Source organism: Lycium barbarum, chromosome 10 (assembly GCF_019175385.1).
Source record: "Lycium barbarum isolate Lr01 chromosome 10, ASM1917538v2, whole genome shotgun sequence".
In the NCBI taxonomy this organism is placed as follows: domain Eukaryota; kingdom Viridiplantae; phylum Streptophyta; class Magnoliopsida; order Solanales; family Solanaceae; genus Lycium; species Lycium barbarum.
The window spans coordinates 79035652-79040564 of NC_083346.1; the positions used below are offsets into that span (position 1 = coordinate 79035652).

At 35.8% G+C, this 4913-nt stretch overlaps 1 long non-coding RNA gene across 1 annotated transcript; it reads left to right on the top strand.

Annotated features, from left to right (window-relative positions):
• Nucleotides 1–2294: 2294 nt before the first annotated feature.
• On the top strand, nt 2295–4597 carry LOC132615190 (uncharacterized). The gene is made up of 3 exons (XR_009572609.1): nt 2295–2450; nt 2687–2738; nt 4220–4597. It is a non-coding gene; the product is annotated as an uncharacterized LOC132615190 (long non-coding RNA).
• Nucleotides 4598–4913: the final 316 nt, after the last annotated feature.

Below are 4913 nucleotides of genomic sequence, written 5' to 3' on the forward strand. Positions count from 1 at the left end.
ACATTTTATATTCATCCAGACTCGCCGGACGTCACCTCGTTCGAGGTGACTTATTATTAAATTTGTGACAATGTTGGGTTGTCACCTCATTGAAGTGACATATTATATTCATCTAGACTCACGGGACCATCACCTCGTTTGAGGTGACTTATTATTATATTTGGGACAATGTTGGGCTGTCACCTTGTTCAATGTGACATATTTGATTCTTCCAGACTCTCTGAACTGTCACCTCGTTCGAGGTGACATATCATATTTGGTATAATTTTGGGTCGTCGCCTCGTTCAACGTGACACATTTATGATGTTCATCCAGACACGCTAGACCTTCACATCATTCCGAGTGACACATTATTTTGGATCGTCATCTCCTTCAGTGTAGCATATTAAACCAAGTGTACACAGTTCATAGATGTTACATTTGTTACTAACAAGTTTATTTCAGATTTTCCAATACATCAGCATTTAATTTGGGTCGTCCGCCTTTAAAGAGACACGTTGGGTTGTCACCTCGTTCAAAGTGGTATAATACATCAAATTTGGGTCGTCCGCCTTTAAAGAGACACGTTGGGCCGTCACCTCATTCAAAGTGGCATACTATATCAGATTTGGGTCGTCCACCTTTAAAGAGACACGTTGGGCCGCCACCTCATTCAAAGTGGCATACTACATCAGATTTGGGTCGTTCGCCTTTAAAGAGACACATTGGGACGTCACCTAGTTAGTGGCATACTGCATCAGTTGGGCGTCCGCCTTTAAAGAGACACGTTGGGTCGTCACCTCGTTCAAAGTGACACATATTAGCCAAGGTTTGCGCAATTTATTTACGTTTATATTACATTTTTAACTAACAATTTTAGTTCAGATTTTTATCATCCGCCTTTCAAAGAGGCACGTTGGGTCGTCACCTCGTTCAAAGTGGCGCATTATATCGTTATCTCAGCTGTACATTAAATCGGATTGTCACCTCCTTCAGTATGGCATATTAAATTAGGTTTTTACAGCTTATATTTGCCCTTACATTGCACTTGCTACTAACCATTTTATCTCAGATTTTGTGGTACACAAAACTGAATTACATCAAAACACACAACGTGGAACTCTTTCTTAGTTAGCGAACTGGGAAAAATTGCAGAAGAGGGGCTCAAACTCTTTGGACGAGAGTCGAGGATCTACCTTTTACCACATTCAAACTACACCCCTGTAAGACGGCATGTAGGTTACTCGTCACTTGACCATTCTTCAAGTTTCGTATCCAGTATAATTTTCCGGTTTATATATAAGCAGTTTCACTCTCTTTTCAAATCCAGGTGACAACACGCTTGAGACCTATGGAAATTATGTCCATATAAGTTCTTATTCATGGGTGTGAAGCGCTCCACATTCATAAGTAGGAAGTTACAAGCCTCTTTTCCGTACTCGAAAATTCGAAGTCATCTTTCTGAGATCAAAGGTTACTTCCGCATAAATAAATATCCTTCTCTACCGATCGAGAAGAACTACATACGGCTTGATTCCCAAAACCGGAGATATGTAAGCGAACTCAATACCAGAGCTAGGCCATAATCCAACTCCCTCCCCAATCCAGTTCCAGACTCCCTAGTCTGGTCATAGTTCCTCAAAATTTGCACCAAATTCCAAAAGAGATGAATTGGTGGTCAGACAAAATCGGATTTGTCAAAGTTCCTTGCCCAGGTTTGCCTTCGTCATCCCTGGACAACGAAGGGGCAGTTGTTAACACCCAATTTTGGTCCTCCATATTTTAAATTAATTAGTCGAGCTTCTTGGGTTTCAATCAGAGTTAAATACATGTTTATAAAAACCAAAATTATTTTGAACTAGTTTTGGTGTTATTTTACCATTTCATGTGGAAAAATATCATAATATATATTATATATATTACATATAATTTTAAGTATTAGTTATGTTTAGAATAAGTGTTAATTTAGTACTTATTTTAAAATTGTCAAATCAAAGTCATTTATAGCTTAATTACTATAACTAGTATGCATTTATGAAATAAGTATTTTACTTTGATAAAGTTAAGAAGCTTGATTAATTAATCAATTGAATGGTTCGTCTCAATTCATTTCAAATCACGCTTTAACTTGGTCATTCTTGTTAGTGAAGAAGTTAGAAGTTAAATTCAATCTTTTGCCATTCTTTAATCTTCAAAGACCAGCTCTTTCCTATCATTTGCACGAACAGTCCAGCCCAATAACACATATACCTGGCCCATTTTCCCTGTAAACACCCAACACCAATTTAGCCTTTCATTTTCCTCCAACACAAAAATAAACGAACCCTAATTGCAACAAAGGCCCTGAGCCGCCCCAACCCTTTCAACGTTAATTTCACAGTGTTTTTGTTACCTTCAGTCTTTGCTACAACATTTCGGGCAACTTATTAATGGGAGTTCGTCTCATTCTCCCTCTGCAGTTATGTCTAACGGTAAAGTGTTTTCATCAGGGATTTTCCACTTTTCTTTTCGAATTGTTTTCATTTCCAGTACACGATTCAAAATTTGAATTTGGATTTCAAATAAATGAGTTCAAGTCCGATTTCTAGGGGTCCCACATCGTTAAAAAATGTTCAAACCCTAGAAATTGAATCTTTCCAGACCAACGGTTTTGACACCCCAAAAATCTAACTTTTTTTTTTCTCACTATTGGTTTTTTCTTCACTAGCTCAAAGTGAAGTGCTCAAATCGTTGGTGAAAGAATCGCTGCTCCGCAACAGGTAATCTTCCCGTCATTTCCGCATTTGTTATAATTTTATTTCTGTGCATATTATGATTTTGTATTAGTTTAGGGGATTAGCTGCTTTATTGTAAGTAAACTAGGTAGTTGTAGTAGTTCTTCCTCTTTATCTTAGTAAACTTTATTATGTCTTAGTTCTATGCATTTTCAGTTTAAGTATGGATTAGTTTAGTTAAAATGTTGTTTGAGATTGGATAAAGTAATTTTTGGTTTTGTTACTATGTGAAATCCTTTCTCTACTCTTCGTTTTTCACAAGTTCATTGCTGTTAAAATTAATCTCCATTTAGTAAATTGCATTGTTTTGTGTTTTATTTTCTTTTCTTTCTTCATATGGTTCTGTGCGTATAAATGTACATGTTTATTTCAATACACCTATGTTGAGCTTATTTCCAATTCTAAACTTGAAATGTTAGTTGTAGTATTAGTGTTGAAACATTTCCCTTAAATGGTCGACTAAGGAGTATGTTCATATGAGTTAAGTTTAGGATATGAATGATCTTCTGACACAGAAAGCATATAAATATATAAAGTTCAACCTGTCTCTGTCTTAGTTTTCTAGTTCATTTCAGAAACATCATTTGATAAATAAAGAAGAGTTGTTTTACTTATGCTAAGTGTATTAGGATTTGTGAAACCATTTTTTTTGGTGTTTTACTTGCTAAATGTGTTTGAGATTTTCATGTGTCCAGTTAGTTTATCCTCTTAAGAGAGATTAGTTTGGGATTATTAACATGACTCGAGTTCAAGTACTTTGTCTTCGGAGGTTTATGGTTTGTTGGGTTTGTCTCTAGCATATGAGTGGTCCTAGTTAGAGGTTCACCTATTTTTGCCTTAACCATCTTGTTATGCTTAAATATTAGCAGCCCGATAATGGTGTGTGATCTGGTTATTAATAGCAGCCATGTTTTCAAGTTCATATAAATATTGTTATGCTATTAGCCCCTCCCTGCCATTTCATTCTTCTAAAGTCCCGATCCTCTGTGAGAGATGTAACATGTTTCAATTTGTGTTTTGACCAGCTTTGTTCAGATAAACCCCTTATGTAGGATTAGTTTGGTTAAGCCTCAAATGAGTTGGCTCTACCTAATTTAGAATGTAATTGATCTTGGTAAAATCTAGTGAATATTAGCTCATTTGTTATCTTATTGTCTTTTAATCTCGGTCTGAAGTTGCTAATTCTTATTCTCCCTTTCTTTTATGCATTGAGACGAACCATTCAATTGATTAATTAATCAAGCTTCTTAACTTTATCAAAGTAAAAACTTATTTCATAAATGCATACTAGTTATAGTAATTAAGCTAAGGTCTATTTGTTCATTGCTAAGGTCTCTTTGTTCATTGCTTATCAAAGTAATTATTCTCCCGGTCTGAAGTTGCTAATTCTTAGTTGAACTCGATTAAATGCTAAGGTCTCTTTGTTCATTGCTAATTCTTATTCTCCCTTTCTTTTATGCATGAAGTTTCCCAAACGAGTCCAATGGACTATCTTTCCTCTAGCATTAGGTGTTGGGCTAGGGCCCGACATAACTCTCTCGCGAATCAGCCCATTGGCAAGAACCAGCGGCCCTATAACATCAACTCAGCAGCAGATTGAAGCAACATGATTTGGACAAAGAATCCACTTAGCTAAAATTCTTCCATCACTTTATTTAATTCCTTTATGTTAATTGTGTTGTAAAAAATGGCTAACACTTTACTTTGTTTTACTTTTCCTAACCCAGTTGAATCCCCAGGCAGGAATGTGTGAACATAGTCCCCAAAACGATTAAGTGATGTCTTATTACAATTTTGTTGTTTTAAACAATGTCACAAAAGTGTTTATAAACAAAGCAATTTTTCTGGAAATAGTGTTGAACACTAAATGGAGGATGCAGTTTTTTGGTTATGTGATTATAAAATTTGGGCTTAAGTGTCACGACCCAACCCACCATGACTGGCACCCACACTAACTCCTAGTGGGCGAACCAAAACATCAGTCATCTATTCATTTAAGTTCAATTTTATATTAGCAAAATCCATCAGTTATTACTCATTCAAGCACAAAATAATCAGAATAAATCATACCATAAAAATAATGAAGCGAATGCAGAAGTTTTAACAATTACAAGCCCTAAAATCCGAAAGTCACCGTACAAAGACACTAATCTAAAACAT